The sequence below is a fragment of the Cimex lectularius genome, unplaced genomic scaffold (assembly GCF_000648675.2).
Source record: "Cimex lectularius strain Harlan isolate CLEC.00 unplaced genomic scaffold, Clec_2.1 scaffold119, whole genome shotgun sequence".
In the NCBI taxonomy this organism is placed as follows: Eukaryota; Metazoa; Arthropoda; class Insecta; order Hemiptera; family Cimicidae; genus Cimex; species Cimex lectularius.
The window spans coordinates 68789-91141 of NW_019392789.1; the positions used below are offsets into that span (position 1 = coordinate 68789).

The 22353-nt window shown below is 35.1% G+C and overlaps 1 non-coding gene across 1 annotated transcript; it reads right to left on the reverse strand.

Annotated features, from left to right (window-relative positions):
- Positions 1–14360: 14360 nt before the first annotated feature.
- On the reverse strand, positions 14361–14433 carry Trnay-aua. The gene has a single exon. It is a non-coding gene; the product is annotated as a tRNA-Tyr (tRNA).
- Between the last annotated feature and the right edge of the window lie 7920 nt (positions 14434–22353).

A 22353-nucleotide genomic window follows, 5' to 3' on the forward strand; every position in this document is an offset into this window, starting at 1 on the left:
TTGCAGATTATGGAATGAGGAGGAGGAAACAGCCACTCATATCATCTTCGAATGCGAAGCAACAGCTCAATGGAGGTTTAACCTAACGTACGGAAAAGACTTAGGGAATCATGCAGCAGCAACAGTCAATGACCTGATATTTCTAAGAAGAAGGAATGAGTTTATTGACTGAACTAAGGAACTAGGAAGGTACAATAAGCCAGAAGGCTGCAGTGCCTGGGGAATACAAACCGCGCTTCCTAGTTTCCTTTTCCACCATACCATACTATCGCTTGCCTAGAGATTGGTTTCTTTTCTCGCCGCAACTTGGTCACGTCCCCTAATTATCCCGAGTAAGCCGAGTACTATGGGTAGTATGACTGAACGAGAAAGCAGACAGACTGGCCAGAGGAAGATCTGCAAGACCATACATAGGCCCCGAACCTATTGTTCGGATAACAAAAACAAATATAGAATCCTCCATCGCAGAATGGATCCAAGCAAAACAAAAGGAGAGCTCTAGCGGTGCTAGACATTATAAACTTATGATTGTGTTTATTATCACAAATAAAGGCTTATCTCTAATTACTTTCAATATCGTAGAGAGTAGAATACTCTGGGGTCTAATGGATACTAATCAGACTATTATGTTTTTATTTATTCATATGTTTTGGAGTAGGAATTTGTTATTGGTCTTATTTTATCCTCACACGTTTCGATGTAAAATTGGTTGGAGAAATGTTAAAACAAAATTAGAAGGATTAAAACTCAAAAAGGTATAACCTAGAGGCAATCACGATTGTAAATGTCGTTTAAAGAGAAAAACAAGAATATTCCTTGCGTTCCGGGAAAAAAAAGCCTTGCAAATACCATATTGCCCTCGTTTACTATAACCAGGACCACTCTTATCAGAAAATGTAAAATGAAGGTCCCCATGAATTGGCATAAACTACTCTAAGGAAGAAACCTGGCTCTTTTAAAGTGGCATCATTTTAACAAAAAATGATAAATCAATGGTCGCTGTTTCTTGAAAGCAAATTTGCCTCCAGGAGTCCACTTCCCTTGCAAAATGTAAATGAATTGCGAGTTGTGTCTTATGAAAAACTTAGTTTTCCATCGTTTTGCATATACATATTTATGAAAACCACTCTAACAACATCAAGAGCATGGGACGAAGGCTGGATCAGGCTTGTCTTCCATAACACCTGCCGAAAGGAGAGTTGGATCTATCAGGAACATTAAACGACAAACGCCGTCCTAAGTAGGACCTTCAAGTTCAAAAATATTTCTGCCATCCACAAAACATAATATTTTTCGATTAGTTGCTACACAAATAAAAAATTTCGTATGTGTGTGTTGTGTAAACAGTTATTTTTAATGATGTTCTAAATGTTAATTTTTCTTCCTATTTAAATTTTGTTACCATCTTTGTAGTAAAATTATTCGCTTTCGAGGCGTCGGAAGTTTGTGATGCAAAGTAATATCACACCTCAGTAGTACGTAGAGTAATCTTTGACAAACGTTTATCATGCAATGCACACATAAAAAGCATATGCTCAAAGATTAATGAGCTTCTTAGCTGAGCATTTTAAACGTTAATTTTTCCGCAATGCTGCACGTGGCGTTTGGTAGAACGAAAAATTAAGCTGTAACAATCCTTGAAGGCTTGTTGTTTGTTATGGTTTTGTTATGTGTCTTACGATGTCAGAAGTTAGTAAAAAAAGAAAATTAATCAACTTTTTCATTCAAAATGCTATCTATTCACTCGAAAAGTACTAACAAATAACTTGCTTCATGCCGCCATACCTAACTTGTAACCTAAGGTCTAACAGCATGCAACTTTATAGGATAGGGGATGTATCTATTATGAATGACAGTATGAGGACAGGTCAGAAATTAACAAAAGAAATATATTGGTCTGATTTAATTAATACGTATTTAAGAATAAAAATACGTGCAAACAAAAAACAGCTGTTAAATTCATGTCTACTATGTTGGTTACTTACGCCCTAGCGGATAGCCATATGACTACATTTTCGACCTAACATTTAACATTGCCCCTGAACTGTTAGATCGAGCAACGTTAACTAACCGATTCTTACAAGTCTACGTCATCGTTTTTCTCGATCTAACACGACCTAACGGAGTTAACAGGGTTAATACAAACATCGTGAATACTCCTAGTATATATTTTATCTCGAGCTGCTTGGATATATTGCGGTTAACCAAACAAAAAGTTAAACACATCCAAAAGGATCTGTTGTTTACTTATGCCAGTATGGCACATATTATTTTAAAAGAAAAACACTAACATTTTATGGTTATTTGTACTGGGAGTTATTAAATGATACAAAACATAGACATATGAAGCAGCATCTTGGAAGGAAAAATTCCTATAAAGCTTAAAACAAGAAAAATTGTATAATATAAATCGATGGACTAAAATGCAACCTGACCTGAATCTCTTGATTAACTATCGAGAATTGTCATAGTTTGAAGCAGTAAGGTACAGCTCAAATAAAACTACGGTAAAGTAATAATGCAATAATTTACTATTCTGGGATTTTCGGGAATTTCCTGTTCTTCTTCGGAAATGTTTATGGTTCCCTAATGTTAAGGTATCAATCATCAATTGTCTTTTGATTTGAATTTAAATGTTATATTAGAAAGCAAATCGAGGTTTAATTGCATAATTTTCTTCTTTGTTTATAAATAAATGGGTAATTATCTGAATTTAAATTGAAATTGATGCTCGAATTGTCGTGCTTTTTTAGCGTCGTTTCATTTTATGTCTGCGGTTCACTGCGGACGGAAACGGAATCAAAAGACCAATTGGCCAGAAGATAGTGATCAGGGATTTAAAACCAAATGTCCTTTAGGGCGCCAGGCAGCCGCCTAACAAAGACAATCTAACTGTCCTCGATTATTTAACATTTCGCTTTAAAAAAAAATAAGCATATGATTGTTTATTTTACTAAAGATTTTTTTAAACAGTGAAAACTAATAAAAAGTAAAACTTTTTTCTTCAAACCGTCTATTATTAATATTGAAATAGATTGCTTTTAGCTGTCATAACATGAATTAAAAAGATCGCATGGGTGATCCGGATGTCGTCAGCGCCACAACGGCAGCAAGCGAAGAACAACGGCCTTCAAGAAGAAAGTAATCGTAATCGAAATAATCAAAGATTTTCTATTTTTACGTACAAGTTTTTGTAAATTTTCAGAAAATGTCTTCGATGGTTGGGATCCAACAAGTTAATTTTCATTGGCACTGTGTCGATCGGTGTGATAAGCGGAGTGGTCTTCATCCTCCATCTCTTCTTCAACAAACAGCCGGATCCCGTGCCCATCCTATAAACGCGCGACATATTTACAGTCCGCTCGTGCAGTTTGATGCAGGAAAATTCAGCCAATAACACTGAGATGATTAGTTCTGAGTTATTTTTTTAAACAACAAATGTGTTTGTGGATTTATTAAGATTTATATTTGGAACAGATCTGAAAAATTATGTTTAGTGCACAATAGAGTTTTTTGCCATGTGTTTGAGAGCATGATATTACAACAAACGTGAGTTCTTTTACTTAGAAAACTGATCCGAACTCTCATAACAAACGTTTCGAATAAATCAATAACATTTATTAAAATCGTTTTATTACTTACTCACTCAAAGAGTAAAAATACTTCGAACATCAAAAATATTAAAATTCACTATTTTTCGTGGTCCGCTTGACCAATTAATATCATTCAATTAATTAAGGTTTTAAGTTAAGATAAAAAAGTCAGTGTCACAAGCGGGATTCGAACCCACGACCCAAGGGGCGGTTGAGATGGGAATTTAGTGCCCGAGGGGATCGAAGTCACGATAGCCCAAGTGGCAGAGTAGCGGCTTATCAAGCCGAAGGTCGTGGGTTCGAATCCCGCTCGTAACACTGCTTTTTTATCTCAACTTAAAACCTTAATTAATTGAATAAAAAATATTTTTTTGCATTGTATAAACTCACATTTTTTTCCACATCCTACATTTGTTAAATTTAAACTATGTTTGTAAATCCCAGGCCCTGATGATGATCTCAATAAAAATCGAAACGTTAGCACGATAAAGAAAATGTTTTTCTAAAACCTACGTCGCACCAGACCGCATCTCACCGAATAATCTTACAAAGATTTTTTAAATATATTACCTACTAATGTCATAAAGGTGGTCTCTACAAATTAATTAAAACTGTAGATATAAGCTAAAACATGGGACAGTTTTTGTAGACTTGATTCTTATTGATTTCACTTGAAATAACATGAAATGTAAACATTGTCGACATAACCTGAAAGGAGAAACATTAAGTTTTCCAACCGTTGAAATAATATAGTATTTGGATTAAAATGAAAGGAGTTACGAATTTTTAAATGGAACACCAGACATCGGCGAAAAAAATACTCGTCGCGACGAACCACCCAAAATTGTCTTATTTTTTATTTCTATGAAAATTAGCATTAAAGGACTCTAACAGAGTGTTTCAGACGAAACCGAATTCCTCTTTTGAAAATATTTTTTTTGTCTAGTTTTCTCGTAGCTCCTTATCGATATTCTAACGAATTTTTTATAAATTTTGCCTCATTCATATTATTCCCTTATTTTGTTTAAAAAAACCAAGGTGACTTATGCATGTTAACCCTGAAATAAATCCACAGAAGGCAGAAAACCAAATTTTTCCTCGGCTCTTAAGGCCTAATTTCAATCTGATCCTTGCCTAATATTTTTTGATTTAGTATCAAAAAGTTTCATTGAAATCGGTCATCCCGTGACTATAGCCTCCACTCGTAATTTTTATCTTCAGTACAGAATAATTTTTAAAAAAATCTAAAAATCAACATTAATGTCCTATGTAATTAAATTTAATCGTGCGGTTGCTGCTCAGGTATCAGCAATGTCGACTTTGAGACTATAAAACCACACCTTTGCCCATATTTGTCTATTAAAGTAACATTTTTAGGCAAACATTAAAATAACTTTCCAGAGAAAACAGTTAATTATACAAAATTCTTTTAAAATCCTGAGTGTGAAATGAAAATTCTATAAGAAAAGCAACGTGTTCTTATACAGCTCAAGAATCCACATGAAATACATTACATTGCCGTTATAAAATTTTATGAGAGTTGTTGATTTGTGTTTCTTATTTGGTTGTTGTAAAACAAAGTTGGATACGACCATTGAGCCTAATCAAATTTTAAAACCCTATTGACATGCTAACAGTTCCCTATATTTTTAATTTTATTTTTTGTTTCGCTTTAATAGTAATTTTAATTGATTTAAACGATCAAGGGGAAATAAAAGAAAGTTTATACTCGTAAATCTCCGCGGTTAAAACAAAAAACCATCTATAGAGAACTTTGCTAGAATTGAAGCTTTGCGAACTTTACAATGGCTGGTTTTTAATCTACTCGGGTCATTGTTACATTAATGAAACTTTACCAACTTTTACGCCAACGTTACGGCAAGTAAGTTTGTAACCGAAACCCCTATAAGCTTTTGAGAGGATAAAATAATAAAAAGCTGAAAGTAAGCAGGGGAAGATCAATAAATACATACCCTTGATACTACATCATCCTGATCGCATATCATATTATTGCAAATATTCAATGTTGACAACAAATTCAGAATGCTTCAAAGTATTTTATTCGATTATATACAAACACTTTTTATTGTTTACATTCTTTTAATATAAATATCTCTACATTTAGATTTGTTCCTGGTCACAGTTAGTTGTTTTAACAATCCGGATTGCAAGTTCATAGCTCATCATCAAGTTGTAAATACCTTCAAACTAGGAATTTGGTATTATAATGAGAACTATTTTTTAAAAAAGATTGAACAACACACTCACTCCACCATTTAGCATTTCTATCATTTCCATTTAGATTTGTTGTATAGTGGTTGTTTTTTCTTGAAAAATAAATTTCAGGCCAATCTGCTTTTCTTTTGGGGAATAAATGCGATTAAAACGCCATTCACTATGCATGCTCTAATGCATCCATAATGGGTGCAACAGGGCAGGAACTGGGGCGGAGGGGCCGCGTCCTATGTTTACTACGCAGTTGCAATTATTGAAGACGAAACATTTTGTTTCGAATTTTCAGAAAAACGAAAAAATGCAACCGTGCTAATAACTGAATCAGATTAAAGATATTCATTAAATTCTTAAGTTAATTACAGTAAAAAACTTGGTACTTTTAGTTATATCAATGAAACATTTGGTTAGTTAAAAAAAAAGTTCTTTATATTATGAGGTCAAAATGAACAACTGGTAGACAATTTTGTGCTAAATTTGGTGCGGAAAAAATGACTTGAAAAATAAAAGCTCAAGCACAAAAGAACCAGGTATGAGGCAAGCTAAGAAATTTCTAAATCTCTCAATAAGTAAGGCGAAGAAACTCTTCTTTTCCTGCAGGCATGATTTGAGAGAAGCTACAGCCTACCTTAAGATGTGGGCAAATCAGAGAGAATCTTTTTCTGAGAAGAAACAAGAGAAAGTGACACGTATCCTTTGTCAATGTGAGACATGAGGTCTCGTTTACGATGTAGCCACTTCGGTAAGAACAATTTTCACATCAAAAGATGGCTGCACCCAGGTCGCAAGTAAAAAGTGAGCAGTTTTGTGGTAAAGTGCACATCTTAACCACAAGGGTTCCACAACACAACTATAAGTCGCATTAAAAAAAAAATGTTGTAGTCCTTAATTACCACTTCTCAACAAAATTCCCAACGGCATTGCATTCACCTCCTTCCTACACAATGAATTTGTTCACGACCCGCCCAAAAGTTCATACAAAAACGCATAATTGTTTCGAAGCCAACATTTTGAACCAAAAGCAGTATTGTGACGTGTCTAGCCAACCTCATCCAAGTTAAATGCAAAGCGCTGAAATACCTACTTTAGATGGAACCAATAATTTTAGTATTATATCGGGATTGCTAAGATAAAATCATCAAACTCGTTTCTGCTTTTGCCATTTCAGTAATATTTTTGTAGTCGTGCCTCTCTTTGCTTACATATATAACCGAGCATTGAAGATAAAGCAATGCCGAAACGTACCTATAGACCACCTGTGAGAGACCAGAATGATCTGAAACCTCCTAGGTACCAATGAACTCGATGAACGACTGGAATCTCTAATTGTACACAGAACAATGCAAGAATCTATGCTACAATATTTGAAATGAATTACACGATGCGCCAAGAAAGCAGGAAAAGACTTTCTGGAATCTTTTTATTGGCCACGGTACAATCCAAGAATCTACGCTTGTAATATTTGAAAGGAAATAAATGACACGATGCACCAAGAAAACAGTAAAGGACTTCCTAAAATTTTTAATTGGACACAGAATAATCCAGGCATATATGCTTGCAATATTTGAAAGGAAATAAATGACTCGATGCTACAAGAAAACAGGAAAAGACTTCTTGGAATCTTTTATTGGAAACAGCACAATCCAAGAATCTACGCTTGCAATATTTGAAAAGAAATAAATGACATGACGCACCAAGAAAACAGTAAAAGACTTCCTGGAATTTTTAGTTGTACACAGTATAATCCAAGCATATGCATGCATTATTTGAAAGGAAATAAATGACTCCATGCTCCAAAAAAAAAAAAAAAAAAAAAGAATTCCAGGAATCTTTAATTGGACTCAGTACAATCCTAGAATATATGCTTGCAATATTTGAAAGGAAATAAATGACACGATGCTCCAAGAAAACAGAAAAAGAATTCTAGGAATCTTTAATTGCACTTAGTACAATCCAAGAATATATGCTTGCAATATTTGAAAGGAAATAAATGACACGATGCACCAAGAAAATAGGAAAAACTTCCTTGAATCTTTAGTTGGATTTCTTGACTCTAGAACCAATAAAAATGAGCATACAACCTGGTTTGTGTGAACAGAAATATAGGAAACGAACAAGCTGTAAGAAACAACAAAGTCATCGTGGCCGGTTTATATTCGAGGCACTGCGGAATCAATAAAAATGTGAGAACAACGAGGTTAGCGTGACCAGAAAAATCGGAAGCGATCAAGCTATCAGTAAACAACTTAGAATAAAGAATAATGCGACGAGCAGCAATAGGAATCCCCAACCAATCCAAGAATCTCATCTTACAATATTTGAAAATAAAATAAGTGAAACGATGCCCCAATAAATCAGTAAAAGACTTTGTGATAGATTTGCAGAATCAATGTGAGAACGAGGGAAGTTAGTATGACTAAAAGGATCGGAAACGAATAAGCTATAGATAACAACAAATATATGGTGACAGGTGTCTAGACCCTGCACTGCAGAATCAATAATGTAAGAACAGCCAGGGGAGATGACCAAAAAGATGGGAAACGACCAAACTATCAGTAGGCAACATAGAATTGAGCATATGGTAACGAAAAACAATAGAAATCTTTCACTGGGCACAAAATAATTCAAGAATATGTCCTTGCAATATTTGAAATCAAATTACGGGGAAGGATCAGATAAGGTATAAGAGAAACGATTCCCTGAAAAGTTTCTTGACGGGGCACAGCGGGGTCAATGATCATCTGAGAAGAACAAGACATGTGTGACCAAGGTATCAGAGATAAGCTACGAACCAAGTTTTTTTCCAATGGATACCAGGAACTGGAGGAGTTCTCTCCTGAGCACTGCAGTTGTACAGCTTATTGTACTTTATCCCTGGCTCCATTTTGGGGGGCTCGCAACACAAGTGTGAATTTGAGCCCACGGTGTGCCGGTGTTCTTCCATCGAATAAACTCATTTTTGAAGGGGGTTACGACCAAATTCAGGATCGCTGAGATCCGATCCCGCCCCCTTAGGCGTCAGAAAAAGTCCAGAGGCGACGGTGGGGAACGAACCCACGACCGCGGGATCTACTAGCTGAGAGTCTGACACCTTAACCACTCGGCTACCCGTGGCCCACCCAAGAATCTTGGAAAAGATTCTGTGATGACGGGAACTGCGAAATCTGATTACACTATTGCTTTGGCTGACCACATACAACCAAACTGATTGTTCACTTTCCAGATCACAAGATAAATACCAGTAAATACCTAAGGCTAGAAATGGCTATACGTCGAGCATAGTTTCCATCTCAACTCGACACCTGTCGACATAGTCTGACTTTTATAAAGGACCTTTAGACAGATGTCAAGGAGTTGATGATGAAGCCGTGCTGGTGCTAGTTGATCCAAATTACCTCAATGCTCGACTTTAGTCGGTCTTAAATCTTTCAACTTAAGCATTAAAAGATCTATGCTGAAAATCACATTGAGTTGCCATAGATCCTGATCAGTTTAGGTTAGGAGGATAAAACTAGATCTTTTAATGCTTAAGTTGAAAGATTTAAGACCGACTAAAATCGAGCATTGAGGTAATTTGGACCAACTAGCACCAGCACGGCTTCATCATCAACTCCTTGACATCTGTCTAAAGGTCCTTTATAAAAGTCAGACTATAGTTGCATTTTACAATAATAATAAGAATAAATACGAGCAAACAAAAAAATAAATATAATAGTCAGCAGGTTCACTGGGCATCTGAGAACGATTTACATCAACCCCCCCCTTGGCATATGTCAAAAGGACTTTTACCAGCGAATGTTCCGTAAATCCCTTCTAGGGACTTTCCGAGCAACCGGCTTAAAGAAAACAGAACAAGAACATGCTAAGCACACTAACTGTAATTAAACTGTCTCGGAGGCTTTCAATGGTGAGTTACTACCCCCCACGTGTCAGGCCAATTTCGCTGTTATCCGTGTACAGTTTAATAACACAAAGTTTGATCTACATGTGTTTAATACACGTTGACTATGTTTGTCATGTTTGTCGACTTCAATTAAAAAATTAATCTTTAATTGCATCATCGCTGTTAACGCTCGCCCTCGGTAGTCATTGCAATAATTTAAAGTCACAACGTCAAATGATACGACCTTTTCAGTTTGCTCGTTCGCCAACAATTATCCGGCGGGTTTTATTTCAGTTGGAAAGAAAGGCGATAACGAGGGTCTTAAATTGAAAAAAAAAAAAAACAAATACACTCATTCCGCCGTAAAATAAAAGAGTTATTTTTATGGCGTTAGGAGCCATTGGTATTCTATACGCAAAGGTATCGTGCTTGTAAGTCATGAACCCATGTTTCCAGTTCAAACGCAAAGATACCGCCGAATGGGGTGAAACGACTGCTCCAATTTTTCCCTTTTAGATCGATCCGGCCGTCGCGTAGAAAGCATTTAACAGTTTGAGCTCTAGATTCGCAATTCCGACTTTGTATACAATAAAATTAAACGTCAGAATTTGAATACTAATGATTCGATTTTATGAGTTCCCTTTTTGAAATATTTAACAACTTAGCAGCTATTATTGTAACGAGTGATTAATTGAATTAATAATATCAAAAGACGTTCTTTTCCCCTTTCAAATTACGCTGGCCTCTTTATAATGAAAACCTTTAGGCTTTATAAAGAATTTACCTTGCCATAATAAAACGAGAGCCTACTAACGATATTCCCTTTGTCGTTGTATGGAAAATAAATTTATAAATGGCCCGAGGAAGAAAAAAATTAAAAACGAGATGGGCGTAGATTAATCATTTTATAAAACTAATAAGATTTGACTGACAAAGAAAAAAACTTTCACAGTAAGATAAATGTTATAACTGTATATATATAACTGTATATATATATATATATATATATATATATATATATATATATATATATATATATATAGTGTTACTGAAGGAGTTTTTAGCCTTAAATGTGGTTGAAAAAGGAACCAAGATAATATTTCAAGATGTACCTTTTCACCTTTTTTGATAAATCGCCCAGACACATTTCTGCCGTTCACCTAGGCCTGAGGATTGGCTTGACCTGGTTCCTCTCTAAAAACAAGATCTTGGCTTCTCGTTCAATTGTAATCGATCCGTAGAGAATGGAGAGAAATTTGTGTTTTTAGTCAACGCCGAACGAATAAATAGAAATAAAAATTAGACAAAACACGTGAAATGGAATAAAACGAATTTGAATTTGCTTCGATTATATTGTTAGCGAGAGGTCAACCTTTAAAACGCCAAATCAGTTGTCCAATTGAGGATTTGTATTTAATCGGTTTAATAATCATACTTTCCTAAACACTCATTTGAGCAAAGCCGAAACGCCCCGTTGACAATTAACAAACAGCGAGATTATGCGGACTCGAGGTTACAAATTTTTCTCTAACGTTAACCGTGTATTGAACAAAATTGTCCTTAGTATAGTGTTCTTTGAGGAAAAACTCATGGGGAAAAAACAGCTTCCACTGCAAGAAAATAACTAAAAACGGACTACACAGAAATATGTATATAATGTTTATGTGTGCTCGTGTTTATCTGTGTTGACTTTATGTCAATTTATTGGAAAGAATGTAATTTATTAGCGTGTAAGGAAGGGATCGGCTACGAGGAAATCGAGTACTCTGGAGTGGGTGTCTGACGTTTGGAGATTAAAAGTAAGTTATTAGCGAGAATGAAGTGGGTTCGAACCCGCCACGAGGAATATCGACTACTCTGGGGCAGAGCTGGGCAAAAATTAGTCATGTCTAATGATTAATGATTGATCACTCAGACCGTTAGTCATGATTGGTAGTAAGTGTCTAATTTAGTCATTGGTCACCATATGTTATTGATGGCTAAATTAGTCATGACTAGTAATTAAATACGAGGCATGACTAATTTAGTCACAATATAGTTAGTTATGACTAAATTTCGATAAATCATGTTCAAATGGGTACTCAAAAAATGAAAAATACACAACTTCATCACTTTAAAAAAATGTTCCAACAGAAATTTATTTCATTCAAACGAAAATTCTTCAACACTTTATTTAACAAAAATCAATCTTCCAATTATAAGTAAAACTACGACGTTATGAAAAGCCAAAAAATAATGATAATGATAATAATAATAAAATAAAATAAAAATATCCTAGAACAAGCTACGCTTTGAAAAGTAAATATGTTTACATAACCGATCAATGGAAAAAATATTTCTTTGAATTAAAATTTATTCCACTTGAAAGGAGAGATTTCTACATTATTTGGAAAATAATCATCTAGGGGTCTTGATTTTCATAAAATAGGCATGAAGAATAATTATGTAACTTTGGTTTTCGTTTATGATAACACTTTTTGACGGTTGGCCTTGAGCACGACTCTCATCTCAAAATTTTTATCCGTGAGTCTGTTGGATTTTGGTAAGTTGGTCATTGTAGCCAGAGTTGGGCAAAATCTAACAAAATGTAAGATTTAGTCATACCTCATGATTGAATTAATCATGACTAAATTATATAATGATTAATTTAAATGATTAAACTTCAATCAAAATTCTTAATCATGATTGAATTAGTTAGATTTTGCCCAACTGTGCTCTGGGGGAGTGAGTGTGACCAGACTTCTATGTTTCTATCGAGTGTTGTGTTTATGTTAATTTATTGGAAGAATGTAATTTATTAGCGCGAAAGGAAGGGGTTGCTTATAACCCCACACCGAGGAATATCGATTACTCTGGGCGGGAGAAAATGTGACAAGGCATCTATTTACTGGTATCTATATGTATTGTTTTTATTCTTTATTTGACAACCTGAGGTACAAACGAGAGGCTAGCAGTTTAGGATATCGACGTTGTATACGTGTAAAAGCAGAGAGTCAGTAACCAGATCGAGACCAAATGGCTGCAGTTTAAAACAAAATACGCGCGAAAGATGAGGAAAAGAAGGAAAACACGCAGAGGGCCGGCGATGACATCAGCTGTTTGTCCAAAAACAGCCTCCTTTAATATTGTGAAAATTAATCGTTATCTCGTTTCCCTTTTATCAATACTATCAAAATAAATTATCCTGAATGCCCTAGGCTGGACTTTACATTCATTAGGACGTACATATAAATTGGGCCCGGCTGGAAAGGGGATCTTTCCTCCTCCGCAAACGGTGAATATTGCAATGTTCCCCATTCATCTCAAGAAGGTGGGCGCGGGGTGGCAAGTTAGACATTGAGCCGACCCTAAATTATGGAGGGACTTTCCTGAGCTACTTCTTTCAAGCAGTCTTCCTCTCAACTTCTCCGCTATCTCATAGAATAAAAACTCCGTTCTTCTTTTAAAAGAGCTGTTATATTCAGGTGGTGTAGATTTTTCGTAAGCTTTTAGAGCGAGTAAGCAAAACGCCGTTTACTATTTTAAAGTTTTAGTGAGTTTTTTGTCAAAGTATTTTGTTGGTTTAGAATGTTCTTAGATGTTCATACTTGTTGGCTTGTGTTACGACTGATGTTTTTGCTTTTTGATGAAACACGCTTGATTTCAAATGTGCGGTGAATTTGCATTTATCTTGATCTTGTAGCATGAAATGGGAGAGAAAAGGAAAGGTAAGAATGATAGCTAAAAACCAGAAACCGTATACATCTTTCCTTCAATAAAACATTGTGGAAAACAAACCATTAGGCTAAACCGCCGATTTAAACCTAGATTTCTAAGAGATGGGTATAGAATGTGTTTATAATTTTTAATTTAAAAAAAAATTATTCATTCATTTTCTATATTAACCACTACTGTATTACATGTAATTTAGATACATTTACATTATATTATATATATTTTTTATGGAATTTAATTTAATAATTAATTACGGTTTTATATTGTTCATGTCCCGCAAGTTTCAATTTTTAACGAATTGTTCAAACATTGTTTTCTCTGAGGAGGTTTCTTCGGGTACGCGGCCAGTCCGAACCAATCAATAGGAGGTGTCGTATCAAATTTGATCTCTTTTCATCCAGCACTGGGCAGTAGAACAAGAGATGATCCACGTCCTGAACCTGACTGCCGCAAATGCTCGCCGGTGATGTTGTCACTCCAATTCTATGCAGATATTTCATGTTGGGCCCATGTCCAGTGAGAGTCTCATCAGCTTTGCTCTTTTATTGAGTGTCAATCCGCTCCTGTATTTTATTTTTTGAAAAAACGTTCTCGTCTCTTCCCCTTTGGTTGACTTTCTCCATGCATGATCCCATTTTGAAAGAGCATTTTCGAAGAGGCATTTTTTAATAGGGATGAAAAGCATTTATTATACTCTATTGGGATTTGAATATCATCAGCAGCTTCTTTGGCCAGTCGCTCCGCTTCTTCATTGCCTTGGATTACGACATAGCACACCCAAAGCAATGCCAATTGTTTTCCGGCTTCTGTCAGTTTCTTGGCTGAACCCTGATATCTTCGCATAACTGACCATGGTTCTTCGGACTCCTAAGTGATCTGATTGCCACCATGCTGTCTCTATGAATAATTAAGGTTTTTAGTTTAAATAAAAAAGTCAGTGTCACGAGCGGGATTCGAACCCACTACCTTCGGCTATATACGCCGCTGCTCTACCACTTGAGCCATCGTGACTTCGGACATAACTTCCCATCTCAACCCCACCTTTTGAATTTTCTCTCCTTTTTGCCATTTTTCAAATGTCGTGTAATCTATTTGATTCTCGGCGACAAATGAAATGGCCACGGAGAGCTTTAGTGAAGATATACTTGATTTTAACTTATTAAATTCACTAGTTTTCGTGGTCCGCTTGACCAATTATTATCTTTCAATTAATTAAGGTTTTTATTAGTTGAGATAAAAAAGTCAGAGTCACGAGCGGGATTCGAACCCATGATGTTCGGCTAGATACGCCGCTGCTCTACCACCGTGACTTTGATCCACTCGGACACTAACTTCCCATCTTAACCCCGCCTTTTGATTTTCCCTCCTTTTTTGCCATTCTATCCATAAATCAATGATGAATGTTTTCTAATTTGAACCGTTTCAGATATGCTGTAATGCACTGGTCGATCATATTCACCCTCGATGCTTTCCATTATAACGTTTCCGTGGATGACATCATATGTTTTGCTAAGTTGCTCGACGTTAAGACCGATAGGGATAACATAAGGCATGCTGCTTCGTATCAAATTGTTTTATAACCCTTAATCTTTTTTATGGCAATAAGCCTTTGAACTCGCTGCAATGCCGTCAAATTGCTCTTGACTCTTAAAGCCTGTACCCATATTGGATACGCGTAGTTAATCAAAATTTCAATTTCATTTAAACTTCACTTGCCGCGAAACTCTCTGTAATTATTGCTTATTTTGTACGTTAAAGCCTCTACAACCGTTCGCAATCAAGAAATAACCATAACATCCATCAACAGCGACTTTGTTTACAAGCTTGCAAGATACGACTATAACCTGAACTACTACAAACTCTCCAGGAAACAACCATGGCGGTAAAAAGTCTTCACATAGCGACAACGTTATTTGAAGGACGTTAAATATGCGCCATCTACAGTGAGGAACTGTCTGCCCCTTTGTCCTGGGGGGGGGGTTGTAGTAGGACCTCTGGTCATGGTTTCCGTTTTCGATTATTATTTGTGCGTAGTTTTTTTGTTTTTAATATGCAGTATTTTTAATGGTATGAAAGTAGTGTGTAAATGTTTGTTCATTTATAAGTTTTCCGTCTTTAAGTGTTATCTATTTGTATATCTCTTGTTTCTTCAGTACGCTAAGTTTTTGTTATTGTTGTCTGTTAAAGCTTGTTTCTATTGTGTTTGGTTCGTGGGTACGCTTTATTAAGTGTGCGGCTTAATTTGATTTAACCCCATTGTCTCTGAAAGATCTGAAATTTTCTTTGAAATGACTTGTTAATTTTTTTTCTAGCTTATTCAATGTATCTCCCCATTGACATGTGACACTACACACTTTTATTGGCTAGCGGGTCAGTTGTGACTATGTTTCGTTTTAGTAATTCACCCGTATTATTGTTCATCCTTAGTGCTGCTTATAGCCCGAGTTTGTTGAACAAGTTTCGTTAGTCTGTAGGTTTCTTTTCCTTTGAATGTAAATATTGTCCATTTGTTGTTGATGTCTGTTTCGTTTTTCGTTGTCTTTTTAGTAGTTTCTGGTACTTGTTTGTATCCGTTTATTGGTATGTTCGTACTGTTTTTAGTTCTTTGTTGTAATTTACCCAATGCCGGGTCAGCATGAATAAATAGTTACATAAACAATTTATTATTTTTATTACCAGCTTGTATATTTATCAATACGTAATTTCCGTGATTGCCTATCCAAATGTGGACTTTGTTGACAGGTAGAATCAGTATTTCAACATTTTTCCAGCCCACTAGCTGTGAATTCATTATGAAATAAATATTTTCAACACGACAAATTCCAGCTATTTATTATTATTGTCCGTCACGTAACGTTATTAAATATAATAGATACAAACATTCCGAATATTTTAGATTTTCATGCGCTATTCCCAGTCGATAAAAATCAGTATAACAGTTTTCTTAATTATTTTGTACTGTGACAATTTTCACTACTAATTATTCAGAATGGTAGGTTGTCTGATGGACTTTTACTAATATTTCGATTCGCTTGTTCTCGTTGCATGTCTGAATTTCGTTTCGTCAATAAACACGGTTTTCTCTCCATCTCATATTTTGGGAGGCAACACTGATTCCTGAATGTTGTCTAGTATAGCGCGCAGTTACAAGGTGACGCTACAGATATGGGGTCAACGATTTCAATAAACCTTTTTTAGTGATAATAAGTCAAAAATGTTAGACCCGTGTCCGAGGGTTCCGTTTAATGGGACCCAGAAACCAAAAATGTTACTTATTAAATTGATAGAACTGTGAGCAGTTGTGGCAGCTTTGGGGACGCAATTTTTGATCATTTTTACACCTAATATGTTTGTTTTTTAGCTTCTAGCGCCAATTTGCCGACTTTTTAGCTTTACTGCGATATTTTCCATACTGCGTTAAAGTGTATTTAAAATGTAAAATAATAGACTGTAAAAACCAATTTTGTTATTTTAGAAGCAATACATTTGTTGATATACGAAATCAGTTTTTTCTCGCTTTTTTCCCCCGCTACATTCGAACCCGAAACCTTTACCTTACCGTGATGAGTGCCGTGTCAAAACCTTAACCATTGTCGCTACCGCCGCCCCATTTCAGTTATTATTATTATTTTATTTTTTTATTTTTTATTTTTTTTTGAATGGGGCCTGTGACATCTAGGTCATTCAGCCCCCAAATAAGTCTATATTCTATTTACCCTTTCAAACACTGTATTCATAAAAATAATTACATTCATACACATAAATACATCCATACACTACACTCATTCCGTTTGGTCGGTGGAGTAGTTGATATTCCTCCACCGACCTATACTTAAACTAAACTAGATTGGGATCGATGGAGTACTTTGGGGGATATTCCGCCATCGACCCCGAACACACACTCTTACGCTCTCAACGTTCGAGGGGCTATGATGGCGTTATATTTCACCCTCACCCCTCGCCATTCACGCTAATAAATGCATGCACTCAGACAAAACATAGACCCAACACATAAGACATATTATAAACAATAAAAACCCAATTTCCCCTAAAAAGCGGAACAGGGGACTTTGAAACTTGCTACCGTGTTCAAGAACTCTTCTTAAGTCCGGCGGCATGCCTACACGCCCTCTGTATGGAGCCAAGGCGTGACACGCCTCTATTATGTGGGACAGATCGAGCAACCTTAACCTCCTAACGGGCACCTGCGCGGGCTTTGGCCCAAAAATGTGTCAACCGCGTATGGCCAATCCTCAGTCGGGTGAGGACGATCCCTCCTCTCCTGCTCAGGTTCTCTGAGGGCCATCTATCGGTCGTGCTCTTGACTCGCAACAGCCTCTCCGACGACCCTGCCACTGACACTGCCATCTTTCTTTTATCATATTTTTACTGCGTGTTTAGCGTCAGGGGGCCTGATTGCTGGTCCGATCTGGAGGGTGGGCTTTCGCCTTTTCAGTTTTTGTAAACTATATTGGTGATATCTAGTTTCGTAAGGTTCATACTTTTGAAAGAGTTAACGTTTTTATATCAAAATTATAAACACAAACGAAATATCATCTCAATATATAATTTTTGATTGAATGTATTTATTAGGGTGAACGATACAGTATATTTATGATGTAATAGCCTAGTATATAAATGTAGTACCCACAAACCAAAGTAGTATAGGTTATTTAGTTTTATGTTTTGCGTTGGATAGGGGAGGAGGTCTCTAGAGTAATATCAAAAACCTTAGTGGCTACCCAACTGTGTGAATGTATTTATTTGCGTGAATGGTTAAGTGCGTATGGACACGGTGTATGTAGAATATCCAGTATCCACAATTAGTTGATAATGGTTGCGTACTTTTACTGTTTGAATGCATTTATTGTGGTGAAATCAGCCAAGGTGAAAATCGCATTGCCAGGCTCTCAACCGTAGGTTAGGCTGTACATAATTTTAGTTTAGGTGTAGAGGTGGGGACGGAGCCGTATATAAAAAATTTTTGGTACCCGGTAAATTTAGGTTAGTTTAAGTTAGATAATCGTTTCAATAGAATGAATATGTATTTTAATCGATTTACAATATTTCAATCACGTGTAGAAGAATTAAACATCAAAGATAGATGTCAAAATGGCCGACAGTAGCCCTCGCTTCTAACGGGCCGGAAAAAATACTAAATACCCTCATTGAAGCTGGCGTGAAGAGAAATACTAAGTCAAATGAACTGGTTTTGATCAACGCGTATCGCTGATCCACTAAAGATCACCTAAATTAGCTAGTTTTATAGAAAACTATATGATAAACATTAATAAATAGCTGATAACAAATTATCAACGTTTCAGCCAACCAACTCAACTTATATTGATAAACTTGGAAAGTCCTCGAACAAAAATACGCCAAAATAATATGTAAGATTTAATATTCATTCTTTTAAGTAGATTATGTGTGGTTGAAAAAATTGCATGCACGGCAACGATAGCAAATCGAGGCCTATAAAGTTTTTACCCCCTGGGGGAAATCTACTGATGTGAATCGATGTTAGAGCTTAGAAATGTGCTTTTATTACGACTTAAATTTTAACAAAACAACAATATCAAAGTTTCAAGGTTTTCTCTGCTAGAGTTTACAAAGAAAAACATGTCGAATTGAATCTTATCCTATAAGAAGAAAACGATTTGCCATATTCTGACAAAATTGAAAGACTTGCAAACAGAATATATTGGTTGAAAATAATAACAGGGGTGCTTCTTTTGTTCGTATACATTGGATAAAGTTGGTGTTACGTAATTTGTTGAAGAATCTTTGATCTGTCGAGCCTGTAGCACTTTGATTTTTCCAATGATATGAAAATCGATTTTGGTTTAGAGATGCTTTCACTTCAATTTCCAAAAGTAATGTTACTCTCGACAGCTTAATATGTTGATCAACTTCACCGCACAACTTTGGCTCAATACTCAACTGCCCATGACGAGAATTTCATTTGAAAATCGGTCTTCGAATAAGAAAACTTGAGAATTATTCTAATTTACAAGCGGCACATCTACTTAAATTCAAGCAATTGTGATTTTATTTATAAAATTACAGAACTTTGAAGTAATAAATACCATTGACAAATAGTTAGTTGAAGGGTGAAGTGTTTTTAGAAACACGTTTCCTAAACTTTGCCTACTTTTAGGCAAAATGTTTGAAAGGGCAACGTACGTCGCTGTAGCCGGTTGTAACCTTTAGTTTCAAAGACCTTCCCTGGATTATCGACCATCTCAAGGTAAGCTCACATTCATGTATAGAGAATTGCGTCATTTGAATAGAATTTGTATATTATTTGCACTAAGATATGTGCAATATGCACGTTGCATTATTGTATCCCGGAGAGCAACAAAGGTTAATATATGATAACAAATATTTTGAAAAAATATTGCATAGTTTTGGAAATTATAAAATTGATTTTGACATATTGGTTCAAACCTGTTTCGGCGTTTTGCCTTTTTCAGGTATTAGGCAGGGATATAAACAGGGAGAGGCGTGCTTAATTTATCATAGATTTTTAAAACTTTTTCATATTTACTAGTTTTGGTTGTTTCCAGTCATTCGTTATCTGATCCTTCGTATTTGGGTTTGGCACACCCATTTCGGCCTTTTTGCCTACTACAGCTATTAGGCAAGGTTATAAGTAGGGAGAGGGGTGGCAGATTTGCCATGGATTTTAAATCTTAAAAACAGTCGTTTTAGACCATCTTGGTATGACTATTCTCGCTATTTTGATTTGTCCAATCGTTTTTGACTCGTTTGCCTTCTTCAGTAATTGATCAGGGATAAAAGCAGGGACAGGAGTAAGAAAGAAATCATTGATTTATACGATGTTGTTATCATTTTAGTCTAGACGTTTCCAGACATCCATATATGCCAATCCTTGCTATTTCGGTTTGTCAGACCTATTTCGAATTTTTTGCCTTCTTTAGCTGTTGGTCAGGTTATAAGCAGGGATAGGCGTGGCAAATTTAACAATGATTTATATAACGTTTTAATAATTTATAATTTGGTTGTTTCAGGTCATCCTGGTCTGCCTATTCTTCCTATTTTGTTTTGCATCTTTGCTTCTTTGCCTCGGTCAGACGGCTTGTCAGACCAATTTCGGATTGATGCCTTCTTCACCTGTGGGTTCGGGATATAAGCAGGAAAGGTCGTCACAAATTAACAATGGATTTTTAAAAACTTTTAAGGAATTCTACTTTGTTATCCTATTTCCTGAAGCCTTTCCAGTGGTTCGTTCGTTGTCTTTCCTTTTTTGAATAGTAAACTTGAAATTAAGGGACTTATTTTAAAATAATCAAATTGTTAGACAATTTTTAATTGTAAATTAATTATTAGAGTTATTAATTTCATCTCACTCTAATAATATTCCACCTTCAATTATGCAAAAATCAATATAATCAGTTGGATTGGTAAATAATTTACATATATTATAATTAATTTTGATTGGCAACCAATTTCTATAAATTTCCTGGAATTACAACCCCCGAATGTTTTATCAGAGAAACCTAGTATAATCAGCGAATGTAATCTATATACAACGTAACTATAGATTTTATAAAACAATGTAGATATATTTTTGCGTAATTTTCCTCTTTAGAAAACCGACACCCCTTTAACAAACATTCACACTTTTTCTCATGAATTTAAATTTACCCTTTTAACCCCATTCAGATATCTCATCTGAGCTCGTACACATTAATGAGTGAGCTTTTCCAAAATAAGGTTATAAAGTTGAAATAAAAGTACAAGAATCTTACAAGGAAATTTTAAGGAATATTTTTGTACGGCGTCCGCTGGGAGGGCCCTTGCCACCTAGGTACGAAGCTTTATTAAAGCCTTCAAAACCCTGGAACAGCCGAACCAGGCTCGAGAGCTCTTTTTATGCAAATCCTCGTAAATATAACTAAGCAAACTTTTGGTATATTTTAAACTTCCCCCTTCCTTTCTGTTTATCTTGTTGTGGCACCACATGAAAACTCGACTCATTTTCCTATCAAAAATTCTTCAGTAGAAAATGTATGGAGTATTTTCAATCGAGGTAAAAGTGTTAATACGGTCAAGATTAAAAAAATTAACAATTTAATTTTTAAGACAGTAAAGCAACTACTGATCATTTTTTTAAACTAAAATTTTCTAGCATTGTCTAAATTCATTTTAAATCTAAAATTTTCTAGCATTGTTTAAATTCATTTTAAATCTAAAACTTTCTAGCATTGTATAAATTCATTTTTTTTAACTAAAATTTTCTAGCATTGTATAAATTCATTTTAAATCTAAAATTTTCTAGCATTGTCTAAATTCATTTTAAATCTAAAACTTTCTAGCATTGTTTAAATTCATTTTTTTATCTAAAATTTTCTAGCATTGTATAAATTCATTTTAAATCTAAAAATTTCTCGCATTGTTTAAATTCATTTTTTTATCTAAAATTTTCTAGCATTGTATAAATTAATTTTAAATCTAAAACTTTCTAGCATTGTTTAAATTCATTTTTTTAATCTAAAGTTTTCTAGCATTGTATAAATTCACTTCTTTCCACATCCTACATGTATTTGTAAAATTTAAATAATATTTATCAATCCCACGTCCTGAACATGATCTCAATAAAGATAGAAACGTTGACACGATAAAGAAAATATTTTTCTAAAACCTACTTCACACCAGACCGCATCTCACCATCTCCAAATAATAAAAAAAATTATCGGCTCAATAAAGTATATAAAATATTTTTTCTTAATTTAAAAACATTTAATTTAATTTTTCTATCTATAAAAACAAATGGGAAAATCTACATTTTAACTCCACTCGTATACCTTTTCAAGGTTGTTCATCTCGTGACTGTTTTCGTCTATTTTCGGTCATCCAGCCTTGCCTACTTTTGATTTGATTGATACTTTAACGTGGGTTTATATGTTT